An 11,232-nucleotide genomic window follows, 5' to 3' on the forward strand; every position below is an offset into this window, starting at 1 on the left:
ACCCTCTGGTGGACAAAAGACAGAACTGCAGCAACTTTCCAGAAGCTTTTTTCTGTGCAAAAAAAAAAAATTAATATGTGCGGCTCATTAATTATGCCCACACAGTGGTGTAGAATTCCCCCAGGAGTATTTTGTGGGGCACGCTGGTTACCACCTTCCATCTGATACTATCCACTAGAGCTGGACAGAGATTTTTAAAATTAGAAATTTTGAACAAAAAGGGTAAAATTTCATGAAAATTTAATCTGACTCTTTGCTCAGCTCCACTTTCTGCTGTGGAAAAAAATCAAGATATAACTCTGCCTTTGAATACATAAGGTGACAGTTGGCTTTTATGAAAATTACATATCCAAGAGCAGAATTGTTCCCAAGAATGGACGTTACAGGTGCTTCTGCTTTGCAAAGTTTGGACAACAGATTGTTACTCTCCTGCTGAGAGACACCATGGGTCTAAGCATCCATGTCAGTTCAGTGATTTTTCTAATGAGGGATGTATTTATATTCTGAATGGTCATAAAAGGAAGGATTGTTTCATGATTAAGGCACTGGGCTGGGACTCAGAAGGCCTGTCCTCAAGTCCTGGCTCTGCCCCAGACTTCCTGTGTGAGCCAGGGCATTGCATTTAATCTGTCTTCCAGGTCCTCTTCTGTAAAATGGAAATAACAAATCATCTTCCCTCCCACCCTTTGTCTTGCCTCTTTAGACTGTGATGTCTTTTGGGGGTGGGATTGTCTCACTGTATGTTTGTACAGCACCTAGCACAATGGGCTGCTGATATTGGCTGGGTCTCTAGGTGTTACTGGAGTGTAAATAATAAATACCGATAGTAACAACAAATCAGCTTTTTTCTTTGTAGACATTCACTATAAATGCTCATTGGTTTCTGAAGTGCTCTCTCTCACTTGTATTGCTGTCGTGATTTCCTCCAGCACATCTGACCACACAAGAGAAGCTCTACTATTATGTTTGTCAAGGTTCCTCCCCCACTCTGAACTCTAGGGTACAGATGTGGGGACCTGCATGAAAAACCTCCTAAGCTTATCCTTACCAGCTTAGGTTAAAACTTCCCCAAGGTACAAAATATTACCCCCGTTATCCTTGGAATGGCCGCTACCACCACCAAACTAATACTGGTTACTGGGGAAGAGCTGTTTGGACGCGTCCTTCCCCCCAAAATACTTCCCAAAACCTTGCACCCCACTTCCTGGACAAGGTTTGGTAAAAAGCCTCACCAATTTGCCTAGGTGACTACAGACCCAGACCCTTGGATCTTAAGAACAATGAACAATCCTCCCAACACTTGCACCCCCCCTTTCCTGGGAAATGTTGGATAAAAAGCCTCACCAATTTGCATAGGTGACCACAGACCCAAACCCTTGGATCTGAGAACAATGAAAAAGCATTCAGTGTTTTACAAGAAGACTTTTAATAAAAAATAGAAGTAAATAGAAATAAAGAAATCCCCCCTGTAAAATCAGGATGGTATATATCTTACAGGGTAATTAGATTCAAAAACATAGAGAACCCCTCTAGGCAAAACCTTAAGTTACAAAAAAGATACACAGACAGAAATAGTTATTCTATTCAGCACAATTCTTTTCTCAGCCATTTAAAGAAATCATAATCTAACACATACCTAGCTAGATTACTTACTAAAAGTTCTAAGACTCCATTCCTGTTCTGTCCCCGGCCAAGAGGGCTACAGACAGACCCTTTGTTCCTCTCCCTCCTCCCAGCTTTTGAAAGTATCTTGTCTCCTCATTGGTCATTTTGGTCAGGTGCCAGCGAGGTTACCTTTAGCTTCTTAACCCTTTACAGGTGAGAGGAGCTTTCCCCTGGCCAGGAGGGATTTCAAAGGGGTTTACCCTTCCCTTTATATTTATGACAATGTTCTACTCACTTTTCAAACCTCCTTTGCTAGTGGTGCCTAGAGGAGGCTGCGAGAGGCCCAGTACAAGCAACTGCCGGCTTTCTGACTGGAGAATGGGTGCATCTGCTACCATGTTCTCATATTCTCTTTGGACTTCCTTATCCTGGATACAGCCTACCCCTTGTACCTGTGATGTCTGACATCAGGCTCATGAGACTTCACTAAGAATGGTTACATTAAACAAATCCAGGGCCATATTCTCAGCTACTGTGAATCAGCCTAGCTCCATTGAGGCTATCCCAATTTATACCAGATGAGTAATTGGCACAACATTTGAGGAGCACATCTTGTTGCCCTTCCTTTTCTCTCCAGTGTTAAGTTTGCCTAGGCTGCTGTTTAAGGTCACCCAGGTTCTCAAGGTGGGGAAGCCTGGCAGGTTTCAAAAATGTCTCTCAAACAAATAGGCTCTACCTGACTTTAGTGGCTGGATGCAGGACTTACTGGGTGAGGTTCTCTGGCCTATGATGTGCAGGAGGTCAGACTAGATGATCACAATGATCCCTCCTAGCCTTGGAAGCTATGAAAGGGAAAGGTTTGACAGTAAAGGCAGCGTCTTTAAGAAGTTCTCATAACTCTACTTTGAAGCTCCAGAAAGAGGGTAATCACATTCCTGTTTCCATCCAGCACATACGGGCTGCCTTATCTGCTGTACTTTCTTTGGCCCCTGAAACATTCCACTTCCTTCCCTCCCCTTGTTTAGAAGGAAGGTTATATAACTAATAATCTTTCTTGTCATCAATAAACTTTTGTTGGAGGGTTTTTATTACCCACTAGTTAGAGTTGTCAGTGAGTTGCAGAAAACTGACACTTGTGTCAGAGTTATTAATAGCTGCTGTACCAGGAGCGCTCAAGCTGTCTGTTAGACTGCTTCAAGCTGGCTTCTTTCCAAAATGCCATTAATATTCACAGCCACACACACAAATGCCAGTATGATATTATAATGTTCAGGTGGAGACCTGAGCCAATACAGCCAAGTGACAATCTGGCCTTCACTAAACTCCTGCTTTAAAAAAAGTGCTACCGTCAGCTAGAGAGATGGAGCCGCTAACATGCGATTTTCTGGGGTGTGCTACTTAATTGTAACAATCCCAATGCTGTTTGAATACATGACATCAAAGACACCGCTTAAAACATCAGGCTACGCATAGCTGATGAAAGCCAACTGGGGGAGGGAAAAGATCCAAGAGGGGTGGGGGTGTCTGGTTCATGGAGATCATGTCTAATTAAACATCTTAGAGATGACAAGCTACCAACATACCTTCAACATGCGCTCAAGAAACCAGCTCTCAGCATTAACAATCTTGCCAAATACCACTCGGTCTCCAACCTTCCATTCCTGGTGAAAGTTGAGAAGAAGATAGCAGGCCAATTCCAGCATCAGCTGATCACATCCAGTCTTTAGCTAGTTACCTACACTGCAGAAGTGGGCCTGGTATGGAGATAGTGCTAGGTGAGTGAGTGTAAAGGAGCAGACTCACCCCTGCGGCACCTCCTGCTGGTTGTTGGGAATTAGCTCTTTTCCAGCCTGGAGCACCCTCTGCAGGCCAGTGATCCACACAGCTCTGGCCCCCCATGTCCCTCACAGACACTGGTGCCCCTTTCTCTGGGGTTCTGCCCCCTGGCAGTACCCCCACACTCTGCCTCTGGGTCTCCCCTTCCTGGGGAACCCCCAACCCACTATCCCCACCTTGCCTCAGTCTGGGCTACTGCCAGTCATCCCCAAGCCCCTGCTCCCTGGGGCAGACCACAGTGTAAAGGCCACTCATCATAGGCAAGGGGGTTTGGACCTGCTGCCTTCCAGTACCTCTAAGGGCCTTGGACCAGGCCCTGCAGCCTGGGGCGTTACCAGCCTGGGGCACCCCCTGCCCAGCCTCCTCCTTCCCCATCATAGCACCACCCTCAGTACCCTGTCAGCAGGCCCTGCTCTCTCCCAGCCTGGAGAAAAACTCCTTAAGCCTCTGCCTCACAGCCTTTTCATACAGGCCAGCTGGGGCCTGATTGGGGTATGGCCCAGCTGCAGCTGCTTCCCCAATCTCCATCCCCAGCCACAGCCCTCTCCAGGGCAGCTTTTAACCCCTTCTATTTTAGGAGCAGGGTAGCCACCCCGCTCCAGTGAGGTAGGATCTCAGGGTTACCAGATACCCCATGCTGATCCTATTAGATCTGTCTATAGCCTTCAGAACTGCTGTCCAGCACCCTGTGGAATCTCTTCCAAAGGACTGTCTGAAACCATCATAGTGAGTTTATCCCCATTCTCCCCAGTCAGGGTTAAGAACATATGAATGGCCCACACTGGACCAGAGCAATGGTCCGGCTAGCCCAGTATTCTGTCTTCTGACAGTGGCCAGTGCCAGATGCTTCAGAGGGAAAGAACAGAACCGGGTAATTATCAAGTGATCCATCCCATGTCATCGAGTCCAGCTCCTGGTTGAGTTCGGAAACAGTTATTCTTCCCTGAGCATTCCCACCTGTGGAGTCAAATAAATCTGTGTATTGTCCCCTCTTGTTCAAAATGTGTGAGGCTGAGAGTGTGGGTTGCAGTGCCTTCTGGATGTAGCACTAGGAGTTTTTGTAGTTCTTTTTGCTGCCACATCTGTTTACTGGAAATGTCCTGCCAACTAGAGGTGATTAAAGTCTGTTTCAGTTTGGGTAAATAAATATAGAGGCATTGGACAGTTACAGAGTCCCTCTCCAAATAATACCATCAAAAGACATAAGTTTATTTTAATGGAATAAATGTATTACTATGTACAATACAAGATATTAATGAGTTGTTATAATATACAATAATTACATGTTTAAAAGAGAGTAAGCCAAAGCATACAGGATTCTGGGTTTTAAATAGAAAATGAACACTGTTAACAAACTTTTGAATAATCAAAACATAACTGCTGAAAAAATATATTTGCTTGGTTTCAAGTTATTTCTTTAATTTGAATTTTGAAACTGAGTCCACATCCAGAAAGGATATGACACCTTCATGTCAAATATAACTGTTCACCACTAAGCCTCTGTTTTAACCAGAGCCTGAACCCATTTGTATTGTGCATGGAATGCTTTTAGGAAGAACTGTTAGCAGACACAGAAATTCAGTTGCTTGTATGAAGAAAAGCAAATGCCTCAGTTCTTAACCTGCTGTCTTCTCAGAAATTGGCTTATAATAAGATAGAGGGAATGCTGGATTCTGCTTCGTAAGCCGATGAGTATGGTTTCTTCATGTTTTCTTCTCTACCAGTTTCAGACAAACCTGGTGGGACTATGGAGCTAGTGCTGAGAGCCGGCATCACAGTCCTACTGTGAATATAGTCAGTGACACTAAAAACAAACCATTTCTACAGTCTTACCGGTCAGTATTTCTACCTGTTTCTCATTAGATTGTCTGTTACATTTTGAGACATGAAGATTGCAGGTCAGTGACAATAGCTGTGAATCACAATGCAAACAACCTTGAATCAAAGTGAAAGTGAATCAATGAGGAGGTTACAAGTAGCCAAAGCTGCGACCTGGCCAACCAAGTACAAAAGTAAAGGTGGAAGCCTGCATAATAATACACCATAGGCTGATGTGAAACAAATGTGATGCCAGCCAGTCCAGTTTCAGCTTCTGAAAAATATGCCACTTGAAAAATATTGTTACGATGATGACTTTTGCCATGGTCCTCAACAGGGCTTAGATCCCAAAGCTCAAAGCATTGCCTCAACTGCTTGAACTAAAGAACTAAGGCCCAGATCCTGAAAAGAAGGAGTCTAACTCCCATTGAAATCACCAGAAGTAGCTGCCTAAATACCTTTAGGGATCTGGGTCTAAGTCCCGTGGGGCATGTCTACACTGCAATTAGACACCCACAGCTTGCTCATGCCTGCTGACTCGGGCTCACAGGGCTCAGGCTGAGGGTCTGTTTAACTGAAGTGTAGACTTCTGGGCTTGGGCTGCAGCCTGAGGTCTGGGACCCTCCCACCTCACAGGGTCCTAGAGCCCAGGCACCAGCTCGAGGCAGGAAGTCTACACTGCAATTAAACAGTCCCTTAGCCCAATCACGAGTCAGCTGGCATGGGCCAGCTACAGGTGTCTAATTGCAGTGTAGACATAGTCTTAGGTAATCCTTTGGAGACCAGGTGCAGGGGGCGACATGTAACACACACTGAACAGTGGGTTACATTAAGTTATGGATAATCATGCTTCACATGCCTGACAATTTCATCAGTGAAGACTCTATGGGTCCAGTTCTGCAGACATAACCCAGATAAAACAATCAAACCAACAGCCCATCAAATTTCAGTGAGATCTTTCACTGGGCAAGAACGGTTGCCTTGGGTCTTAGCTGACTGCTAAGGCAAAGGCTGGTGCTCAGTTTCCTTCCACTCTTCTGTTCATGCAGCACTGAGAATAACAGAGGAAACTACATGCAGTAAGTAAGAAAGTAAGCCTTGCTTTAAAAACAAAACAAAAGAGATGTCCTCGCTGCCCAGAGGACAGGGGTCAAGATTACAACTAGTCAAAAAATGATCATTGAATTTTTTTTTTGTTGAAAAACAATTATTTGGCTTTTTGACTGGATCTTTTTGTACAATTTTCCTTTTGGTCAAAATTTTCTGGGTTCTGATGAAAAACCAGAAACCAAAAGGTTTTCCTTAAAATAATTTCTATTTTTGGATTTTAAAAAAAATCAGTTTTTGGTTTATGAAAACCAAAATATTTTACCAAGAACTGATTTTTTTAAACCAAAATGGTTTTAGAAAGCTGAAAATTGTTTGCAAGATTTTTATTTAAAAATGAAAAATAATTGTCATGTTAAAAGCAACTCTAGTAAAGATGCACATCTACTTAAGAAACTGCTTTTAAATTCTGGACATGCACGTAGGTCAGGAACAGCTTGCTGGGTACATAAGCAAAACTGACTAACTTAAAATAGTTGCAGCTATGATGGGGGAAATCAGGGTACATCTATACAGTAAATAATCTTCTGCAGAGTGTCTCTAAATGTTATATGGTGAGCTGTATAAAAATACCTCATTACAAGGTCACTGGAGTATCCTTGGCTCAAATTCAGCCCTAGTGTGATTAGAACTGAGGATGGAATTGGCTCAACCTGTCTATCTGCTCAAAGATTTGACAGCCTTAATAAAGAAGACAGAAAATAGGGGAAATTTGAAGAGATGTTTTCAAATGCACTCAGCATTGGCCTAATTCAGCTTCTATTGAAGTTTTCCCTTGAGGTCACTAGGAGCAGAGTTAGGCCAATAAGTAAGGCTGCGTGTCTGTCACGGAGGTCACAGAAATCACTGATTCCGTGACTTTCTGTGACCTCCGTGACTTCTGTGGTTCCAAGCCAATGGGAGCTGAGGAGCTGGTGCTTTTGGTAGGAGCAGCGCACGGAGCCCCCCAGGCTTTCCCGTGCCCTAGGAGTTGCAGGCACACTCTAAGCCAGGTAGGGAGCCTGCGAGCCCTGCCAAACCCACCCTCCAGCACCAGTGGGGGTCCTGGGCCACCCTCCAGCACCAGCAGGGGTCCCAAGTCACCCCCCCAGCACCTGTGACACCCCCAGACCACCCCCCCTCCCCAAGCACCTGCGTCCCAAGTTTTAGTTAGAGGTATATAGTAAAAGTCATGGACAGGTCATGGTTACTGACCTGTCCATGACTTCTACTAAAAATACCCGTGACTAAAACGTAGCCTTACCAATAAGAAGCACTTTTGAAAATCCCATGCTAGACTCTTTAGTTAGAGGATTCAGATGGAGATTGCTATACAGACCCCTCCTACCATACACAGACTGTTGTGCAAAGTGATTCTTTCAAGGGGCAGTAATTACTAGCAACATTTTATAATATTAAAACAGAACTTCAAAACTCAAGTGGCCTTGTCCTGATTTATGCCCAGTCATATAATGTTTGCATGGCTTGGAATATAAAAACTAGATTTTGATTAGATTTATTAGTTCTTTTTCTGTTTCTAGTAAGTTTCATGCTGTGGTTCCTATCACTACTGTGTTTGGGATCGCAGTAGTAGCCTGGAAAGTTTACCTTTGCACCCATGATTCAGAAAGTTTTCACTGACATTAAAAACAAATATTGAAAGCATTTCTATCAATAGCAGCTATTGGATTCTCCCTAACCTTTTAAAAACTTAATTTTGGGGGCCCAAATTTACTGGTTGTTGTCTTTGCAATGTGACTTTACAATTCTGCTCCAGAAAATTATAATGATATCTTTGCCTAAAATAGATATCACACTTTCACTGCATTCGTTACCTAACTGACTTTTCTATTCATTTTGACTATGCATAAAAATTTCCATGCATATTTCATTTCATTATTTTCTGTGATAAGAATGGAGGTTGCAAACCAGCAACACGGAAATCAATGGAAGTCTTCCACTGAAGTCAGTGGATCCTCATTCCCTCTAGAAAAACAATTTGCTTTTGTTACAGATTCTTTTCTTCATTTTTACACAGTACAAATACATCTAGAAACGGTCTTTGATCTCAATTGTTTTGAGCTCGCTTCCTGGTAGAAGAGATGCTGCTCCACTCCAGCTCATGCTATGAAGCTAGAAAGAGTTCAGTCGTTTACAGCTGTAGGAAGCAGATGAAACATGACAGAAATCCCCTGGGACAGGGCAAAATTTTACGAAGGCTAAAGCACGTGCAGCTAGGCACATGTAATCTACTGTTTTATGTAACATGTAGCCGCTGTGTTGCTGAGAGTGCACGCTGCATTGCTTTCATGCTGCAGTGCAAATGTGCTTTCAGACCAACCTGGTTTACCCTGAAAAGAATCAGCAACAATTCAGTTTAGTTTTCAGCTGGTAAGTTCTAATACTATGAACAAGGAGCCATCTGTTCCCTCTTTGTAGTAAAAAAGGCTAAGAGCTACACCAGTATTACACAAAGCTGAGCTATGCTAATTAATGGGTATCATCCCACCCAACTAGGAGAGAGTTTGCAGGCAGCAGCAGCCAGCAAGACTATAGAGAGCCAATGAAGAGCTTTTCCTGCAACGAGGGCATGTGGATTATGGAAATGGCAGCACCCTTTTCTAAGAACTTGACCACACTGAGGATTTGCCCCAGCTACTGCCATTGGTGTTCACACAGTGTAGCTACACGAGCAACAGCCGGTCCTCTAAAAGTGAACTACTAGACACCCCAATTTGCACCAGTGTCATTGAACCTGGTTTCAAGCAGGTCTTAAGCTGCTCCAGTGCACATGGTGGTTATAGCCTATGTTAGGGGTGTGCATTGAAACAACTACACTGCTGGCTGCCACCAGTGGTTGAAATCTCCAGTGTAGACAAGGGCTGAGAATTTCAACATTGGCTAGTGACTATGGGTGCTTCAATTTCTGGGGGTCCAACTTGAGAGATCTGGGAGGAGCCTGATTTTCAGGGTGGGGTGTTCAGCACTTTCTGAGCATTGGGCCCTTTAAGGTACCCAGAGTTTGAAGCATCCGCACTTAGGAGTCACTTTGAAAATCTCGGCCAAAATGAAATCGACACTGCTAGCCATGTGAGATGAAGTACAGACGCACCCCACAGACGAGCAGATAAGTCCCTGAATACTGAAACATCCACTGTATAGGTCTGGTTCAATGCAATGATGTGGAATTTTGCTCACTGCAAATGAAAGCTGCTCAGAGCAACGTGAAGATGTACGGTTCTGGAGTAATTTGCTTTGTTTTTTCTGGGTAGCATGCAAAGGGTTTGGCTTTGCCCTGCCTCTCCTCCACATTTCTTTAGCCCACCCCTCTTTCCTGGAGTTTGCGGATGTTTTGTGGGACCATTTTGGGTGCTGTAGGTTGATTGAGTACAGTGCCAAGTGGGCTTCTGGATAGGATTTGCGGGAAGGGCTTATTGGCAGTTGATATTTTTTTGTCACACAAGCCGCCAGAGTATATGGCCCAAGGTGATTCACTGATTAGCTAGAAGGGGTTTAATTAAAAGGTCTATGCTACACGAGGACCGTCAACTAAGGGCCAGATCCTGCCACCCTCACTGACATGGAGCAATACCTTACTACACAAGCAGGGCATGGGTCTCCTTGAAAAGTGAGGCTCTACTCAGTGTGAGTAAAGGTGTAAAATCTGGCCCCTTAGGAATGGAATGTAGGAATAAATCTGAGCCTTGCCTAGAGCTTAGTGTTGATTAGAATGCAATATAAAGTAGCAAGACCCAGAGTCACATGTCGTACTGATAGTTTTGTTACTTAATGAAATTAAATGACACTTAAAAAAGAAAGACAGAGACATTTCGATGAGAGACACTGATCAAGCAAACTTCTTTGGTGTTGAGGCATGTCTTTCAGGCACCTGATCCTGCTCTTGTTGAACTCAGTGGGAGTTTGGCCACTAACACCAGTGGGAGGAGGCGTGGGCCCTAGGGCTTCCTTTCTTAGCTATGTTAATCTTTAGCATCTAATTCCCAGATTATTAACAATGCAGGCTTTCAGGGTCAAATCCAAAACCCACTGAAGTCAATGGAAAGACTCCCATCGACGTCACTTAGCACCGGATTGGGCCCTTCTTGAGAAAAATATTTTGTTTCTTGATCTGATATAACAGCTTGTTCTTTACAAGTTGCATGGTAGCTGTGGCGGTAGATATTTAAAAGGCAGAGCAATGAGAGGTGTGCACACTCACTAGGGCTAGGACCTACAGGGCAAAAGGGAGAGAGACATAGTGGCTCTGTGGAACCTGCTACTGCCCATGCACTACAAGGGGTGGTATGGCACAAAAGATTAAGGGTGCTTCTTACACCCCCTTACTCCATTGCACCAGCGTGCAGGGCCAGCCACAATCTGACCCACACTAATTCAGTAGCATCCTCTCCTACATGACATGACAGGAGAACAGGCAACATGGGCAATCTTGTTAAAATAGATCACAGAAATATCACTAAACATATTGTATATGTTGTTGAATTTAGGGCCTGATTGGAAGCCCCTTGAAGTCAACTGAAAGGAGCCTATCAGCATCAGTGGCTTTTGGATTAGGCCTTTAAATATACATGTGTAAACATTTTTCTTGTAGCTCCTCATTAGATACCCCCTTGGCACCTTTAGGCTGAGAGATCCAAAGTTGACTAAGGGAGCTGAATGCCCAATTCAGACAGTTCTGAAAATCTCAGCTTGTTTTCCAGTCCAGGCTGCGTGCCCCAGGCTTTGCATTCAGTTTTATGGACTTAAGAATGGTTAGATGTTAAGAGTGCCAAGCTTAACAAAGTTTGTCGCTGGTGGCAGCTTGGTTCAGAATTGCTCCAGTAAAAATCATAATTAAGACAAAAGCCTTCTTCCAAATTAACTAGAAAA

Source organism: Lepidochelys olivacea, assembly GCF_965140295.1.
Source record: "Lepidochelys olivacea isolate rLepOli2 genome assembly, chromosome: 6".
NCBI classification, from domain to species: domain Eukaryota; kingdom Metazoa; phylum Chordata; order Testudines; family Cheloniidae; genus Lepidochelys; species Lepidochelys olivacea.